This window comes from Heterocephalus glaber, unplaced genomic scaffold (assembly GCF_053883595.1).
Source record: "Heterocephalus glaber isolate CG9 unplaced genomic scaffold, H.glaber_assembly_v1.0 deba00000071, whole genome shotgun sequence".
Lineage (NCBI taxonomy): Eukaryota > Metazoa > Chordata > Mammalia > Rodentia > Bathyergidae > Heterocephalus > Heterocephalus glaber.
The window spans coordinates 21,638,475-21,659,040 of NW_028258137.1; positions in this window are offsets into that span (position 1 = coordinate 21,638,475).

The window sequence follows — 20,566 nt, forward strand, 5'->3', positions numbered from 1 at the left end:
TTCTCATTTCCTATCATATCCTAGAATGTCCATTATAATTCCATTTACAAAATCTCTGTCTACTCAAATATCCTTAAGGCAAAAATTCCCCGTACATCTACTGTATGTGAGCACATACTGATACTCTGCCTATAATGACATTCTATGTCTTGGGACTTTCTACCATGTTCTCATCTTCTATTTCTTTCAGAAATCAACTGTGTTGCTAGACCTTCACCAACTTCTGCCCCTGGATGGGGGGTTCAGCTTGTAAGCTCCTCCTCCCCAATGACATTCTTTCTGGGCTGGGATTTTCAGGGCACATTGGCATCTGTTGTTTTCATGAAACAGACAGGGATGATACATACAGCTACAGAACTTGTGCCCCAAATGGAATATTAGGACAAGTGGGAAATGTTCAAGTACACCCCTGGTTACTGGGTAATGCTCCTTGGCACAAGACTGGATCTAATAAGCTCAGTAAGATGACACATGGTCAACAATTTATCTGCATGAGGAGGTTCCATTTTATAATTAACTGGAAGCCACAGCAGCACCCTTTTTCATTTCTCACAACTGGCCATGGTAACCCAGACCATGTCCTCATCAGCATGTGTGTTTCTTGATACTTGGACTCATATTCATCTCAGAATGCATTTATTTTACATTCATTCTTTCAAGCATCAGCAAGTATTTACTGAGAACTGCATTCGTACCAGTCCTTTTCTTAGATTAGGAATCCCTATCCTTTGCTCCTCACACATGAATAATACAAATAGACTGCAATTTCTACATGGGTTTGTTGTCATTTTGTTTTTATGAATAATTGTCTGGATGGGTTTGAATAAGTAGAAGACTTGACAAAAATATTTTATTAGCTCAACTTTTGTTTTCCTGCCACTCACTAAAACTTTGATATCAATGTCCTTTACACGTGGTGTTAAATGATAATAAATTAAGCTAGCTCATTAAGATACTGCTAAAAATAAATATATTTATTGTATACATTCATTCATGCATTCATTATTAATATTTATGTGCAACTAATACATGCCTGGCTGGAGGCTAAGACTTAGGGATATGCAGGCGATTGATTTAGGGTATATGATCTCTGTAAAATTCAAAATTTAGCATTTCAAAGTACATAAACAATATAGTTTTAAAGAAATGAACTTAAACTCTAATAAGCAATGGTGATGAGAAATCAAAGAAAAACAACAATTTATACTATTATAAGTTGAATCTTCTCTGAGATCAGTTTGAAAGGAAAGACAAGTTTATGCTAGAATTATGAATACCAGTCCTTTGATGAAACACCTATAGGAAAGGAGAGAATTAACAAAAATTGTGTCTGGAGAAAAAGTCATATTTTGATGACAGGCGTATCTTTGCTGACTTCAGAGGGCCGCAAAATCTCAAATATTTGACATCATTTATTAGATAGAAGCTAGAAACAGATTTAATTGAAGGGAAGTGATGGAAAAAAGTGACTCAGATAAGGTATGCTCTGTCAAAAGAAAGCGGTCTTTAACCTAAGTCATACTGGAATTGTATTTCAAGACTAGCTTTAGATCTGTTGTTTCTTGTGAAAAATATATTTAAAATGTTCAGAGCACATATATTTTTTAAATATGTAGGTGAAAATAACCATATCTTGAACTACAAATTTATAACTCTATGATAAAATTTTTGCTGATTTCTATCCTAAAAGGTGCTTAGATAGGTTGGGTGCAGCTGGATGGAGTAAGTAGAAAGATTAAGATCAGTTTTCATTTTAAGCGCAATTAATTCCTACCCAACTGGAACTATTGCTTGTAACATGGACCCTGGGAATCTTGCCTTGTAGTCCTATGAAACGATTGCTGAAAAATGCTTTCCCTGGGGTAGGTACTGTAGCACAATGGTAAGGTGCTTGCTTTGCATCTGTGAGGCCTGGGGTTCAATCCTCAGTACAGATAAACAAACAAAAATCCTTCTTTTAGAGCCACCCGTAGAATTTGGAAACAGAGTAGCTTGAGAGTGCACTGGACAGACTGAGTTTTCATGAGAGAAGAGTTCACAAACACAAAGATCTTGACAGCACATCATCTCCTCATCAGAAGAGATGACTGAATTTGTGCTGCATAATGAAACAAATTGTTCTTTGCACCTGCTGTAAATGTGAAGTACATCTCTCCTTATGGAGAGGAAGGCCATTGAAAATATTACAGACACTACTTAGTGACAGTGTCACTGATTTGTAGATTAGGGATTTTCTTATCAATATAATACTTATTTAATAATCACTCTCTATCACACCGGATATACAAGATATACAAATACCTACTGACTAATGTTTTATTCTCCCGGGAGTTGATGCCTTTACCATTCAGTTTGGATCAGTGTGAGTTTTCAGCATGCACAATGGAACAATCTCCACATTCTTAAAAAAAATATGATTCTCATTAAAATTAGTGACTTTTATGTTTACCTACAGAAGGGAGACACTATCACTCACTATGCACAGCAAAGTTTATAAGATAATTTTGATTTGCTATATTAAAACGTATGCACTTACTTTCCCATTTATAAAGTTAATAGTGTTACCAAATCCTAATTTAAAAGTGTTTTATTGTCACTCCTGGAACATTCCTATTTTATGTATTTTATCTTTTAACTCTATGTACTAGGAAAAATTACATCATAGAAATATAATGACAATCACCAAAACATGTAAAATAGTTTTACAGAATCCTAAAGTCTCAGAAACTTTACATTGGCCACTATGGGTTAAATATTCCTTTTTGATCAATGAAATATTAATTATCATTATTACTAAATGAAAGCTGGCTTCAGTAATGGTAAGGCTGAGAGACATTGTCTTAGTCAAGACTACACCACCTGGGAAGTTGCACACTGGGAACCAGGATGACAAAATCTTGGTTATATGCATTTCAAATCCTGTACTTTTCCACTAAGTGAAGTATACATAGAGCAAATTTTATAAAACATATCAAACACCAAGAAAGTCTCTTGCAAAAGGAAAAGTGTTTCATCATGCAAAGTAGAAAAGAATATATTCTCCAGTGTCAAAGAAGCATTTTGACTCAACAGTGTTAACTTAGACACAAATGCCTGAAGTTTCTTTAAAATGAGAAAATAGTGACTTAATTTAGAAATGGTGCCATTTTAAAAGCATTTCCCTATGGACAAAAGTCATATGAAAAGTCTCTCAAGCTGAAAAATTAAAGAAAACCTACAGTAGACCTAACACGTTGTTAGAGAGTTAAAGCTGTACTTATATTTTGACCATGATGATCATGTATGTCTTTCCACACTGGAAACCCATTCCTAACCTAAGTAAGTCTCGTGAGTGATATAGACTCGATAGCAGGAATGGTGATACAAAGGATAACACTAACACACAAAATCAATTTAATTTCTTCTTTCAATATTACTACAACACTTTGTAAACCATTTATAAATGTTCTTAAAAATAAAATCAAACAACATTTAGGATTTTTTACTCTGTCATATCTTAACTATAGGCCAAGAATTTAAAATAAATTCTAAACAGAACCTTTTATGATGCTGGAATTTTAAAATCCAACTAAAGAGCTAAAAGTATGCACACTTTGCAAAACATGATGATATACATTTTTTTAAGCATCAAAAATTTTATCTTTGTTGTAGATTGCATTTTTGATGTGTCTCAAAAAAGAAGAAAAAAATCAGAATAAAACTTTGCATTGTTCATTCATTCATTCATAATTCATTGATTGCCACCCATTATATCATAGGCTTCATCAAGAACTGGAATAATAGATGTGAGTAAACACTTCTGAGGTCCTCATGGAGCGCATGGCCTATTAGAAATGACTGACAAGGTCATTCATACTCCCTGTAGCATACGTAACTTCTACTTGCATTGAAAGGACTGGATAAAATATGCTTCTGTTCAGTTCTCATACAAGAACTTCAATGAACACTCAGGAGGTTGTATGGAAAGTTTAGCTTACATGACATATAAATGTTCTAGAAATAATTGGACAACCTTGTTGTATAGATTCACTCTATATATTTGACACAAACAAACAAATCTTGCCTTTCTAGTTCTGTCATCAGTGTAATATTATAGCTCATGTTTAAATCACTTCATGTTCATTATCCTGCTTATTCTTATTTATTCTACTAGACGAGGGTACTATCTATGTACAAGTAACACAAATGTTCTGGGAATTTCAGATGCATTATGTTGAAATACATAGCACAATTCAAGCACTACTGCTAAGTGTATATTATAAATGATAAAAGGGATTTAGTAAAACTGAGTGCCTTTCCTAAAATAATTCACATATTGAGTGATCATGCCAAGATTCAAATATAAAATGGAGATACTTCTGGCATTTGATTTAACTATTCTTTTGTTTATACAATATTTGTTTTAAAAAGTGCTATATGCTTTTGACTGCATACACAGAAATTGGTTCACTGTATTATTTTGAAGATGCTTTTAAAGTTTTGAGCCATATCAACACAGTGACTACAGTGCCACATTATTCACAACAGTTAAGATATAGAGTCAATGGAAATGTCTGCACATAGATGAATGGTTTAAAAATGTGAGATTCACACAAATACACACATAGACACACACACACACACACTAGAATATTAATCTTAAAAACAAGCAAATCAGTCATTTTCAACAAGAGGGATTGCTATTTATATGCCAGTCACAGAAAGACAGATATTGCATGATTCCACTTATACAAAATATCTGGCCTAGATAGTCATAGAAGAAGAAACTAGAATGGTGATTGCCAAAGGCTGGAAGAAGAGATAAGTGGAAAATTATTTTTATTAGGTATAAAGTTTCCTTCTTATATGATTAGTAAGTACCAGAGATGTGCTGTACTCCATAGTACTTACCGCTACCAATACAATACAACACACTTCAAAATATGTTCAGAGTATAAGTCTCATTTTAAGAGTTCTTACCTGTTATGATATAGGTATAAAATATTCCACCAAAGTCTCATGCGTTGAGGTGGGGTTGTGGGAAGGATATTGGATGACGAGAGTGGTATACTCATCAGTGGATCAATCCACTGATAATAAGTTCATAGCTGAGTGTGTTGTTAACAGGTGGGACCCACTTGGAGGAAATGGGTCACTGGGGTATGACCCAGAGGGCATATTCTTATCCCAGGCTCTTCCCTTCTTCCTCTCAATCTGTTTCCTGGCTATCATGGGCTGAGCAGCTTTCATGAACTAAGCTCTTCCACCATGCACTTTCTTCCTTGAAGCCAGCCAACCGTGGACAAAACCCACTGAAAACATGAGCCAAACTAAAATCTTTTTCAAGTTGTCTGTGTCAGGTGTTTTTGTGCCAACAAGGTGAAAATGACTAACAGTGAAAATTAGTGTCAGAAAAATGGGGTTGTCATGACTATACATGACTATGAGGTTCAGAGCCTTTGGAACTGGACTGTGGGAGGGGTGGGGAGAGGTCTGGAGACATGGACCAGAAAATCCTAGAATGCTGTACACTAAGACTGATGGGTGATTGTGCTTGGAATTCTGAAAATGAGATGCTGAATGCAAATATTGAAGTCCAGGCTCATAAAACTTGAATTGGGAAAGCAGACAATATTAGAAACTTGACTAGAGTTGATAAGGGTTGTATTTTGGCAACAAATTTGCCTGTATTTTGTCCCTGTCATAATGTTGTTGGTATGATTATTCATAGCTCCTAGTTTTTAATTAGGGACATGAAAGAAATTAAAGACAGCAATCCTAAATTGGCCCTTTTTGAGACTTATTTTGTTTTACACTGTGTTCAGGCAGTGCTGGTGAGGGGGACATAGCTGATTCCAGACAGGTACCTTCTGAGCACTACTTGAGTGAACTATCTTGAACTCATTTGCATGGACTAAAATAATAGTACCAAGTGACCATGTGAAAAGGGCTGTTGGATACTCCCAACTGTGTACCGCGTAGGCACTTAATAAACATTATTTCCTGATTTAGCAGATGATCTGGATTGAGAACGCAAATGATTCCAAGAAGTTTCATTTTTACTCATGGGTTAAAATAATACCTTGTCAGAATGAGAAATGCAAACTTTGAGTCACAGGATTATAAAAATGTCCTCTGGATCGCTGTGTCTTTTCTGTTCTTACACAGCTATATAATCGCCCTCCATATGCTTTCAGGCAAATTCATTTACAATTACCTGTTGATTGTTATAGGCTAAGCAAAACATTTTTAACCTATTTTTTCTTTATTCTGTGTCATTTTCTTGAATAACAAACAAGAAAACAATCCAAAATATAGAAGGTAGCATCTGGAAGATGTTCTTTGCAAATGTATCACATCGCTCTTATGTTGTGGCAATCTCTCTTGTGCATTGCTAGAATGGATTTAGATAGTTTATGCTCTTTATCCACAAAAGTGAGAGTTTTTCTTTCCCTGTCTTCTTCAAGGAGAAGATGGTAAAATCGTAGTTCAGGAAAGTGAAGTCAGGGGGGCGGGGGGGAAAGAAGAGAGGAGCATGAAAAAAGCTCTGATCTGACAAAGGCTCTCTTCCCTTTTGCCTCTTTGTCATCCTTAATAAAACTAATACACCTGGTCAGTGAGGCAAACCACTTCAGCCTCTCCATAGATGATCCAGTTCAGAGAATAAGGTGAGGTGTTTTTTTTTTTTTTTTTTTTCTGAAGAGATGACGGTGGAAGAAGGCCCATTTTAAACTGCATTTGATAGGCAATAGAAATACTAACTCATTGGGGTGAAGACACTTTGTTGACAAGTAACACCAAGTAGTTTTATTTTAGAGCATCAATATTGCAAATGCCCACTCTACATTTAAAACTAGCTCATGTATGCTTAATTCATTTGAAAGACACTGCAGACTATTGATTTTTTTTCTCCTTCAAGGAAATGAAAGAGGTGTACCAGTGTGTCCTTGAGCAACTGACGTAACTTACAAGTGCCACCCTGTCCCTATCTGAATCAGGCACAGATCTATAAACTCATGGCATGATTCATTCATGTAGCATTCTTATTGGCAATGCATAGTATTTATCTAATCAGAAGTGAAGAAATAGCATGAGGAAGGACAAGAAGACATAGAAAGAACAGAGTGAGTGAGGCAGCACAGGTCAGATGTTTAGTCTCAAAAGCAAACCGTCTACTGAACACATAATGAAAAGAAAAGATCTGTAAATATTACCAGACAGTCATGTAGTAGGCAGTGGCCCAGCAGAGAAATTAGTAAGTAACCTCACTTGAGAGTCTCAGAGAAGTCACAGCAAGTATGATGATTGAGTTATTGACCAGGAGCTCATGGACACATGTTGTGCAAAAGGAGTAAGGTTGAGTGCTTTTTAGAAGACAATAAGCATTTTTGAAAGGGTGCTGCAAAATAAAACTTTCTAGACCTTGTATCACATGTCTGGGAAGTATTATAACATCATGATTTTTGTAGTGCAAGTGAAATGTGTGGGAAAAAAAGTCAAAGTATTAATAGTAATTACTGATGCATGTTAAGAGTACAAGCTAATTTTATACTTCATAGTATTTGGTACTTTCCAAATAGTTTATGCTGAGCAACTTTTTTCTACTCTTTTATTGCTGTTGCTAATATATATATATATATATATATATATATATATATATATATATATATTTGAATTTAGAATATACTTAAAACAGATAAAAACAAAAACGTACATATTCATGTGATATTTTGATACATGTAGAGATTGTATGATGTTTCCAACAGATTAAAATAACCACTTTTTGCAACATTTATCATTTCCTTATGGTGAATACTTTAAAAATTCTTTATTCTGGCTTTTTTATACAAAGGGTGATCAAAACATACAGTGAATGTTAAATTTAAAACATTTATCAGAGTGAAAAACATATTGCCATTGGTCCCCTTTGAGACTCCCCCCCCTTACTTGGCACACACTTATTCCATTGTTCTTGCTGCTTTCTGAGTCTTTCATGAGAGTCTTTATAAGGTATATTAAAAAAATGGTAAATACTGCTGCCAAGTGCCATCTAACAGAAAAACAGGCTCATAAAAATATTATGGTGTGTCTTCACCTACCTTATTCTCTCGGTCTGGTACCATGAAACTTCTGCAGTTTCCCCCAAATGAAAATGAACACGAAAGGTAAACATTTTGAATCAATTCAGGGCATTGAGGCAGCCACAAAAGTGCTTGTGTGTGCACTACATCATTACTATCTATAATTGTAAGTATGGTTTTTAAAATGCTATAATATATTATATCTATCATGCAGGGTAGTGTTGCAAACTGAATGGGACTATGCATTCATTTCACCTAAGGGATATTTGCATACCTATTATGTGTCATACACTGTTCATTTTACGGCGTAGAAAGAGAAAGGATTTGGTCTATTCTCTTGCATCTCAGTTTGTTTTTTTTTAATAGAAAACAATTGGTTTTAAGAATGAAATTAGGTTACCTGGAAATACCAAAGAGGGTCTTTCATTCCAGAAGAGAGTTTCAGTGGAAATGTAACAGAGAAGCAGATACATGACCAAGGCTATCCTTTCAACAACAGCTGAGAAAGGGAGATGCAGAAGGAGAATATGGAAAGTACAGAGGCAGTGTTGAGAAATAATGTTGGGGGAAAGCAAAGGCCATTCTCTGTTGTAACACAAAATGAAATTTATGAGCAGCCAACATTAATGGGAATTATATGGAGTCAGGGTCCAGCTCAAGGGATAGCCTAGTTTTTATTTAAAACTGGAATTCCTGAACAAGCAGCCTTTGAAAATGTTGAGAAAAGAAGAGTTAGTTTACCATAGAACAGGGTTCTAAATAGCATGGAAGAGGGAAGGTTAGGGAGAAATTATTATATAAGGGGTGACAACTGGAGAAATGAGAACATGAGCCCAAGGTCCAGAGTGAGAAAGTGAAGCTGATTCTGCAGCTGGTTAGGGTTTTCACTTCTAAGCTGAAAGTAATACATAATGACCATCTGCTACTTTTATTTTTGGCCTGAAATTTTTCCCTTTAGAAATTCCTTTCAGTGAATCCATGTGAATCTATTGTGGCAGCTAGTCATGTAACTCAACTGACAATGGTAGAGGCATTGACTGGATTGGCCAATCAGAAAATATTCCCTCAAACAAAATGATTCATGGTGGCTAGACATGATCAAATATTACAACCAGGGCAAAGGTTAACCCTTTAAAGAGTGTTTGAGAACACAAAAGAATAAGAGGTTATTCTAAAGATGAAGGAAACTTTGATTTGGTGGAAACATCTTTGAGCTACATGGGAAATCTTTTCTTGAAAATGAAGCAAGTGGAGAAAAAGGTAAAATTATGTTGGGAAAGTCAAAAAAAGACAGGGTAGGGAAAATAAAGAGTTGCAAAACAGAGGAGGAGAGTAGGTGGGAGAAGAGGTGGAAGACACAGAATGAAGAAGTGTGACAACATAGATTAATTACCTGGCACTGTGTGTGTCTGGCACCGCTTTGCCTATTGGATCTTTCCATGGAAAGAATCGATATTTTCATTTTTAAGGCAAAACATAGATTAGGGATATCATAGATAGGGAATATCATGTGAAGAAAGTAGTTATGCCAGGGCAAGGTGAGAACCAGAGAAATAGAATATAGAGAAAAGAAATATAGAGCAAAGAAAAAAGAGCTCAATCCATTGTGATAAAGCAAGAAAGGCAGGAATACAGCAAATCATGGAATGGAGTTAGGTGAAATGTGACTTGTCACAGTGAGTTGCATCAAAATAGGATTATCTGGGAAAATTCCAGTGGTGTGGATACCTGGTCCAGATCCTCAATGGACAGGTAAGAAATCTCAGCCTAGAAGTCAAAGGCTAATCTCTGTTATAAGACAATTTTCTTGGCCCTGTGGTTCTCCTCCCAGGAGCCTTCTATTTTTCCAAGAGCTTTCACTGCTATATCTAGAGAACATTATCTTCTTATTTTTATGCTAAAGAAAATTGCTTATCATTATATCTAATTATATTTCTGGTATTGGTCAGTTTTTTCATAGCTGGGACAAAATACCCAAAATAAACAACTTTAAAAAAAACAAGAGTTTTCTTTTGTTCATAGTTTCAGGGGATTCAGTCCATAGTTGGCTGGCCTGCCTGGCTCCAAAGCAGAAACAACATGACAGAAGGTGTTGTAGAGCAATATTGCTTAGTGCATAACAGGTGGAAAGCAGAGCAGCAGAATAATTCCAGAAAGGAAGGGGCCAGGGACCACATAAAGTATCCAAAGTCATGCTTCTATGACCCACCCAGACAAATCCAGAAATGTGCTTTGCTGTTCCCCCATGAAGTTCTCAAACCACCCAAGTTGACAGTCCAATTTAACTGTCATTCTGATATATGATTTGCGGAAATGAGCCTAAACATAGAGACTTAATAAAAAAAGTGTATGGAACTGCTATTATATAGCTTATAATTGAGGCTATTTGTTCTTTGCATTATGTATTGCTACATAACAAATTCAGAAGTTTCTATGAGTAAAGAGCTATAGTTAACCTGGATCTTCTCTTTCAGAATTTCTCACCAGACTGCAATCAAGGTCTCATCTCCAGCTCAGATATAAACTAAAAGCTCAATTGGGGAAGTATATGCATACAAGTTCATGTGATTGTTTGCAGGATTAGTTCCTTGTGTGCTGTCAGGGATCTCCATTCCGTCCTGTCATCTAGAGCTCACACTCAATTTCATGGAGCGTGGGCCTCTCCTAGGGGAGCTCATACCAAGGCAGTTTGATCTTCCAAATGCAATTGGGAGAATCTGCAGGTAGAGGGTGCTCGTAAGATGAGGGTTGCAATAACATGTACCATAATTATGTACCATAATCACAGAGTGATCAACAGCTACTTTGTAATTCTCTTTTGGTTAGAAGAAATTAAAAATAAAGAGTGTCATAACACAAGAGGAAGGGATCATTGGCAGCCTGTTTAGTGTCCCCTGGGTCTTCAGATTTAGTAAGCAGAAAATCTCTTTAGTCTTTTCGAGAATATCTCAATTTCTAAGTAGGTGCAATGAACACTGCAAAGTATACACAAAAATTAAATGAACCAAGTGGGTGACGTCTCAGTTTTGGTTCAATAACTTTATTCATAATTGTAATTTGTATATATTTATGTTAAACCATGAATTATTCTACTAGAATTGTAGAAAGAAGAGAAAAAGGGAGTTGTGCAACTACCTTGAATCAAATATCTATTTCCTCATCAATTTTCCATGACATCGATAGAGTTACTCCATTTTATTCAGAATTATGCAGGTTTGGGATTAAGAGAAAAATTACTCATAACTGGTAAAAGTTAATCTGGAGTGTGGAGTAAATTTAACATATGCATTAATTACTGTTAGGAAATTTGCTAATACCTTTTTTATTTCAGCAATGCTCCTATATGGTTGGGACAATATCATCTTACATTATTTTTGTGATGATACACTGAGAAAAGGGGGCAGAAAGCAGTTAGCATAGAATTTCACACCTTGTAAAAACGTAATAAAATTAACTTTCATTATTATTAACCTCAATCCATATGTTAGCAAGAGAGCTATTCAAATATCGAAGCTCTTTCTATCTTACTATGATCTATTACATGCATTCCTAATAATCCTAGGATATGATTTAGTTTATCTATAAGTTAGAAGTAAAAAAAAAATGGAAAGGGATGAAAACTAAACTGACATCTATAATCATAATGCAGGACACTGTTGTTCAACTCGAGAGCTCATCACAATCACTCTACTTACCCAGTTAAAACAACTTGCTGAAGCCCACTCACAAAGTTTCTGAAAGTTTCGGTAGGCTCGTTGTAGGATCTGAGAATTTGCATTTTTAAGAAGTTTTCCGGTGGGGTTGAGGTACTGCTGCTTGTCTAAGTACTGGGCTTTGTAACCTCTTTTCTAAGATACTGAAGTCATACTATATGTTCCACTCCCTGAGCATATGTGAAATGGCACCCGTTTCAGGTTTTTTGCTAAAGCTCTGAGCAGATATGGCTTGTTGGTGAATTGCATATGACTCTTTCAAAGATAGGCTCCTGAGTTGAGCTACTTTTGTCCTCAAACATGAATTATTTCAGGCTGGGAGTGTCAAATCAGCTTTCAGTTCAAATAGAGGCAGATTGTGCCCTCGTGTAAACCTGTGTGAACTCAGTAAATTCTTATTGAAGGTGTGCATCACTGTCTCTGATTTCCCTTAAACAAGTACTGACCAATAAAAATTACCTAAGTGAAAGCTACCTATGATCAGCCTTAACTTGCTTACATAGAGGGAGTCAATAGAAATTGAATCTAGTTTACAGAGAAATTAATTTCCTAGCTCTCTCTAGAATGCAGGCCAGATGTACTTTATTAGATTTGGCTTTTACTCAACATATTGCTGTGAAAATTCCAACTTTTTTCTCTAACACCCAACAGTTATTTAAGATTGTCCTTGGATCCATAGTTACATGTCACATACACAAAATACCTGCACCCAATGAACATTTTATAGATTCATTTTTCACTAGCATATGCTTATTTTTCTTATGCTATAAGCCTTCTCTGGCAATAGTTTCCAAAGGCTATGGTCCTCCGAGGGAAGTAATTCCTATTTAACATTAAAAAATATTTACTTTGTATATGTAATTTCTAACCCAAAGAATCATTTTCTTTGTTTTATTTCTTGATGCTTCAGGTCTAAGTCATATATCCTGATGACCAGTTATCCAGCCAGAATCTATTTCTGAAGAGAATACTTTCTAGAATTTTGAACAATTATGAAGCATTTCTCTTTATGAATTAATTACCTTTACTTTTAGAAAGAAACATACAAGTTGCCAGAAAGGGTCATAGAGATGTAAGTTTAGTAGGATTTATACTATTCTATTTTTAATATATATATGCTTATTTTTTTATAGGAAAAAAGAATTAAATATAATATAAATAGGATTATTTTTATAAAGTGTATTTATTTCTGCTTTGTTTACTATTGTAGACTTGGATCTCAGTAAATGCTCAAAATTTTGCAAGATTAGAGAATATATTTCAGAAAAAATGAAGGAATAAGTGACATCTCAAAATTCATTGAGATGATCAATTAAATTGAGACATTTTGAAAAAGAGTGTATATTCTGTTGAGACTTTTAAGATATTTTCCTCCTCATACTTTTTTCTTGTAATAGCTATTACTCTGCTCTATACTTAAAATCATGCTGGGTACTAAGGTCGTAGCAATGAGCACCAGGGTCCTGGCCTTCACTGTGCTGGCATCTGAGTGGGAGAGACAAATACAAATCCAGGTCATCACCAAATACACTGCCTACACCAAAGTGAGCACTCAGACAGTGCTGAGGTGCAGATTTAGACATGTAAAACTGAGGTGGCATTCCTGAACAGTCTATTGTGGGCAGAGTAAGAGTTAAGTAAGCGACAAAGAGAGAAAAATCTTTGCAGACAGAGTAAGAGCTTTGAAAATTTAATGGTACAGTGAATACAATCCTTCAAGGACAGATACAACTTTCTTTTCCAATTTGATATAAAGATAACTATATGATAACACAGAATGCCGCTTGGACATTTATGTTTATTAATTTTATAAATCACACAGCATAAGAATTTTTTCCACTGTGTCATAGGGCACCATTATCCTTGCTAAGATAGGAGTCATACCTTGATTAGATGTAAAGGTGACTCACAGCTGCACTGGTCTAGTTCTTTCATTGTCAGTTGTTGATTAAACTAGTAGATTATACCGGCATCCGTGTTTGAAAGTTAAACTCTTAATCTTATCCTTCTACATGAGAAACACTCTCCTGCTATCTCACACACCACCTCCAACTTTCAGCAGCTTGATTTATGTTCTCTGCTAAGAAACTAGTGGAGAAGAAATTGCTAATGACAGCATATAGGTAAAAGTCCACAAGGTACTTATACTGGTCAGCATGCAGACCTCCAGACCACCGTTATTGACCTGATCATAGTCATGTCTACCACTGGGAGGCTGTGCTCACACCTCTACTCCATAAATTTAGCAGATCAAGAAATTTATTACTACCCTGAGACAAGCTGATGATGGAATGGCTGGTTGAGTTAGTGCCACAGTTTTTTTGATCTATTTCCAATCACTGTTGGAGGAACCACGGCCGTGTAATGTATCTATTTTTATTCAGTCCGTGTTACTAAGGCCATATAATAATGCTTCTGGAAGAGAGTGTGCTGGACTTTTAGCAGACTCTCAAAGGGCTGGTAGGATTGGTCTGTGGACCAGGGTATGGAACATAGGCATTAACTCAAGATTCTTTCAGAGAGATGCAGACTAATCAGTAGGTTTGGTACACTGACAGCTGGTGAAATCGTGGTTGAATATTTTAGATTCTATTGCAGGTATTTTAAACACAAATTTCAGTGTTACAAATCGTTGAAGATTTAGTAGTTTAAGTAACTTAATTTAAGCCAGGTAATCTTACATTCGGAAAAGCTAGGGATAGTATATTTGTGTTTGATACTATAGTTCATAACCTAAAATTTGATTTCAGTGTATTTGTCTCTGTCTACAAGAAAAGAAAACAACTAGAATGTGGAAGTGTAGAGAAGTGATTTAAAGTGTATCTTCTGCTTAGAATCTGTCTCTGTCTAAGACTCCCATGCACAGAGGGAAGGTTTTATGTAGATATTCAATTTCTGTATTTATAAAATAAGGATAATAGCATCACATACCTCAAAACATGGCCCTGGGGACAGAGAAAATATTATATATAAAGTACTTAGTAGAATTTCTAACACAATTCTCAGCAGTATTCATCTTTTTCATTAAGATGAAATTTGACTTGTTCCATTAATACCGAGAGCTCTCTGCAACAGTGTCACAAACCACTGATCTTTGGGAGTAAGAGGAAAGAATGAGCAGAGTTGCCCTCACACTAGAATCTCCTGGCTTATTTATGCTATACAATACAAACCGTCCCAGTATCCCACTGTATACATTGGCCTGCATAAAATGATGTATTCAGTACTACTCATTTTACAAAGGAGTTAGTGAAGGATGTTAGTTGAGGGAGAGACAGGTTTCAGTTTTTTATTGCAGAAAGATTGGTGTGATAGCACAAGGAACAAGGCTGATCTAATTTTACAGAGCCAAGATTCTATTATATCAATTGATGTGAGAATATAATCCAAGGTAGTGATATTTGTGATGGGAGGAGAGAAAGTTTTTTTAATGTTTTTTTATTCATTAATTTTATTGATACACTTTAGGTATACAGTATGATAACAGTCATCAATGGGAATTTATATCTTTACATGATATATATTGGTTCTTATTTTTTTTCCTATTTTCTTGCCCTCCCTTTAATGCCCCAACCCTCCCTATTTACACAGACTTTGTTTTCATTTTTCCTTTTCTCATATTTATTCCTTTTCTTTCTATCCTTTCCCCTACCCCTCCAACTTTCCCTTCCCCTTTAGACTTTTTCTTCCTATTTCACATTATCTATTATATATTTTGATTTTTATTTACACTTTCAGTTTCTCACACCAGAGAGACTATTCAGTATTTACACGTGTGTCCTATTTATTTCACTTTAGAGTATGGCCTCAATGTACATCCATTTAGCTATAAATGTCTCTAATTTCCCATGATTTATGGCTGAATAGTACTCCATTTTATATATATAAAAAAACCATTTTCTTTATCCAGTTTCCAGTTGATGGGCAATTGGGCTGTTTCCAAGCTTTTGCTGTTACAAACTCTGCCACTATGACCATGGGTGCACATATATCACTGTGGTATGATTCCTTTAATTCTTTTGGGAAGATACACAGCAGAGGAATAGCTGGGTCAAACTGTACCTCTAATCTTTGTTTTTAAGTCAACTTTCCATTGTTGTGGTAAAATACCTGACATGAACAACTTACAAGGAGGAAAGATTTATTTTGGCTTATATTTAGGAAGATGTGGGTCCACAGGCAGCTAGCTCCATTGATATTAGGGCCATGGCAAGACAGAATACTATGACAGGGAGTTCACTTTAGAACAGAGTTGGTCATTTTATGGTGGTTGGTGGTCAGAAAGCAGAGAGAGAGAGAGAGAGAGAGAGAGAGAGAGAGAAGGGAAAGCCTCCAGTGACCCACCACTGATTCCAAGGAAGCACCACCTCCTGATGTTTCTACCACCTCCCAGTGGTGCCACCAGCTGGTGACCAAGCCTTCAACACAGGAACTTTGGAGACATTTAAGATCCAAAACATAATACTAAATTTTAGAGAATAATTGTTATGATATTCCATGTTTAATTTTCATTTCTTTATGGTTTTGTCCTTCCATATACCCTTCTTATCTTATATACCCATGCTGGAACTGATCTCTTGTTGTATGCTCAGTGCCACATTGGAGGGATTTCCAGAGTGATAAAGACTATGTGAAAAGAGTAGAGAGATGGGAAGAAGGGGGGGGGGCACTAAATGGCAGGTTAAGAGGACTGAATGAGGAAGATGTGTACGATAGAATGATGTATTGCTCAGAATACACCCACCACAAAATAACATACCTGGTCGAGGATCTTGGACATTCTTTCCAATCTTGGGAATTTAAATAAACTAGTAGAATAGTACACCTTTGGAGGATATACCAATTGCCTGAGGATGGAAAGCCTGGGTTCCAGGTTATCTACTTGAGTGAAGATGGTCACATTAAACTTGACTCAAGAAACACATCAGTTCTATTGAGAACTGAAAGCATAACATTGGTACATTTAAAGAGGGGTGAGCATTTTTTACAAAGTTTACAAAGGTGAAAATACTTAGTATAATCTACAAGGGGTGACCACTGGCTAGCACTAATTCACCCTCCATTGATGACCTGCTGCCATCTTGCCCTGCACCTCTGCTACATGCTGCCATTCTGGACCCTTTGAGGAAGCACTTTCCTATTCTTTCATTTGAAAGCTTCTCTTCATTTTGCATTTCTCACTTTGGCTTAAGCCAAAGGGATCTATTCTGGCACCTCATAGAGGTCAGAAACTCTTTTCTTAGAAACTGTTCTCTGAGCACAGAAATATTCTTTATTCTGGTAAAATATATTTCCTTTTTCTATAATATGTTTTTAGTTTTAAGTGAGCAGTATTTGATTGATTCATTTTTTTTTCAACTAGACTATACACTACACAAGAACAGGCTCTGGGCTTGTTGTTACTTGCCACTAATTCCCCTCTGCCACACAAAATGCCTGGGATCTTCTAAATGCTGACTCTACTCGATAAAAGAATGAATGGATAAGTTGGCATTGTAACATTTAATTTTCCCATCTTATTCATAAAGCTAGTGTTATTGTCATCTCTATATATGAGGAAAGGGGGCCCCAGAGAGATTACATTAAACTTGCTGAGATGAAATATTGGATTTGCCTCATATACATGATATAACCTGAGCTCTTTTCTGTGTCTGTGTTTTATTTTCCATATAAATAAGGTGGATTCTACATGTGATACACACAAAATTCACATGGAAGGCTCTCATATCCATGATATCTATATTCTCAAATCACTGACAATTTATTTCTGAAAGTCACATGAACCAGATAATGTTGAAACAAAGATCAAATGCCACAAGGAAAGAAACAGAAATTAAAGTGTGAATCCCTATAGTGGTATCTGATTAGTGTTTTCTGAGAAAAATTGACAACTGCAAAAAACCTATGACCCCACCCCTAAAACTTTCTTTTCTCATAGCCTTTAAGTAGTTCAGAAGGACCAAAGTCAGTGAGACTTATCAAACTTTCTTTAAAGAAGCACTCCGTAAGCTGACAAACAAAAATAATGAATAGGTAGAGAAAAAAAAGACAAGAGTTTTGTACACTTTTTTGGAAAATAGGAGTATACAGCTGTAACTGCAAAGAAATGTATATTAATGGTGTTTCATCTTTAATTTGCTCATATTTTGAATATTTATTCTTGGTGTATGCATATTTATTCAATGTAAATTTCTGAGTGCTTGTCATATATTAACCCCTTCTGGAATTATGGGAAAACAAATATGGATAAGGGAAGGTTGCTATCCATAGGTTTTGCTAGACTGATGGGAGGAATGCTTAGAGACATGTTATATTAGGTGATCATGACCATGATACCAGTGCATTATCAGTATTCCAGAACTGCATAGGAAATTGCTATAGGGTCCATCAGCTATAATGTCTTACTCTTTTTCTCTTTTCACACACAAGAAAAAGTTACTATCAATGTCAAGAATGTAAGATTTATTACTTTTTTATTTTCCACCCAAATCAGATTCATTGACATGGTTTAAAATGGGACATGTTTATAACCTGATTTTCAGCTTTGAAACCAATTTCAGATTAAGGGAAACCTGTAGGTAAAGTCAGTGAAAAGCCACTCTTTGTTATGTTGTCTTGTTTAAGACCTCAGGAGTGACTCCCTAGGATATTCCCATTTCGCCAGGTGTGGCATACACTTTATTCTACCATATTCACAGAGCAAAGTCATATCAGACACATGAGGTACACAGGGTTTTCGTGAGACAATCAGCTCATAGCCATGGAGACTCAGCAGGTGGAAGCTGCCGGATCACATCAAGGGTTAAGTGTGATGTTCCCAGAAATAGAGAAATGAAGATCTGTTTCTGAGGGCACGGAGGAGCTGGCCTGGTCGTTCAGGGAATGAGAAAATGAAGACTCTATTTAGTTGGCACATCAGTCTTCAGGAGCACAGGTCAGTGAAGATGGAATAGAATAAAACAAGGTAGAGGCATTGGTGGATTTCTCCCGCTATTTCACGAGTGACCTCATTTGACTCTCTTCCCTGCTGCTGACACGTCCTTTCCTGTAAAATTACACATAGTGCTAAACAAATGGGTCTCTTCAGAGTCACTTAGGAGAACTAATCAGCACACCAGCCCGTATTCAAAATGAAGGGGCCATTCCATGGTGGAGGAGGGTGATTACTTTCATTTCCTCCATCAGAGTTGGGGTCCCCTGGAACTCGGAAGGAATTGGTGTTCTGTGCCTTCATTCAAGACAAGAAATTGTACCCCTGTCACACTGAAATCTCGTTCTTCCACCTTAAAACTCATTTCCTTTCATAAAGCAATGCTTTCCTTTCAGACATTTTATACACCTGCTAGAAATTGTTTCCAGCCCCCATGCACATAAAAAGTTAACATTGTCTCTACAGCTGCCAGGGGTAGTGTTTCTTGTGGAGGGTAAATTGCTTAGTGGTGAGAAGCCAGGTAGCAGGAAACTCACACTTTAATAAACCTTCGTTTGATAATTGAATCTCATTTCTAATCAATGGAAGAATAAAGACACTCAGCTCTCCACCCACAGTAATTAGGGCTCATAAGCTAGTGCTGATGGTTCAGGCATGGGCTGGAAAAGGAAAGGCAGTGAAAAAAAATAGTTGTCACTTTGGTTTGCAAACATTACATTTTGCCAATTAAAAGAAGATCTCTATAGTAAATCTTCCTTTTTAAATACCCATTAGAGAGGCTCTCTAATATTATTTTTTGATGTCTAACTCCCAAGCATTACACTGTACCAGGAAGCAGATGGGCTACAGCTAATCAGATTTCTTCCCAATTATTTTTGAGTCTCATTTTACAACCTGACTGGAAGGTGTGATCATATTTTATACCCACACATCCTGAGGGTTTAGAAGCATTATTTCCATTTTACAGGTGATGAGACTGAGGCTCAGAAGGAGTAAATGGCCTTTTGCCCTAAGGGAAAGCATGATCAATCTCAAAATTAAGTATAGGTAAAAGATTTTCTGGCTTCAAGCCATTTGGGTCAACTGATAGTAATTCTCTGACATTTGTTTATTATATAAATATTGAATCTGCTGAATTTTAGTGATGAAAGGAAGTCTCTGGAAGAAACTTTGATATTCTTATGTGTAGGAAGAAGGCGATAACAACAGCTTAGGCCCCATCCACATATTCTTTTAAAAGACAGAGAAAGCATAGACTGATGATAAGACCTTCTTCTCCTTATTGTTGCTTACTAATATTGTGAAGTGTCTTTATTATAAAGACATGTAGGCATTAGTGTTTTCATACTTAAACTAGGAGATTATACATATACATACATATATATATATATATATGGTTCCAAATGACTTACCATAGTGAAAATTTTAACTGCATTTTGAGCATGAATGCAGATTAATGTCTTAACACCGTTCATCTGTGAGAATTACACGCCAGTCTCTGATTAGATTTTTATGAGGCAGTTTTCAAATCAGACCCTGTCCATGCTTCTGACAGAGTAGCTAGTTGTGCAAGAATAAGGATGATTTCATAGGGGCACAGAGTCCTACACTAATTGCTCAGACTTCTTTAAAGAGCCACTGAAATAAAGTAAGTCAAGCCCTATAAAGGACAAGGTAACAATGTGACCTTTAAAATCAATAAATAATTTTTTTAAAAAAGCACCAATAAAAATCCAAGCACTATGTATTTAGTGCAACAAGTGAAAAATAAAGCATGTTCATTAAAGAATATCAATTTCCTTGGCAATTGTGTCATCAAGGATTTATAAACCTAATGGAATATATATATATATATATATATA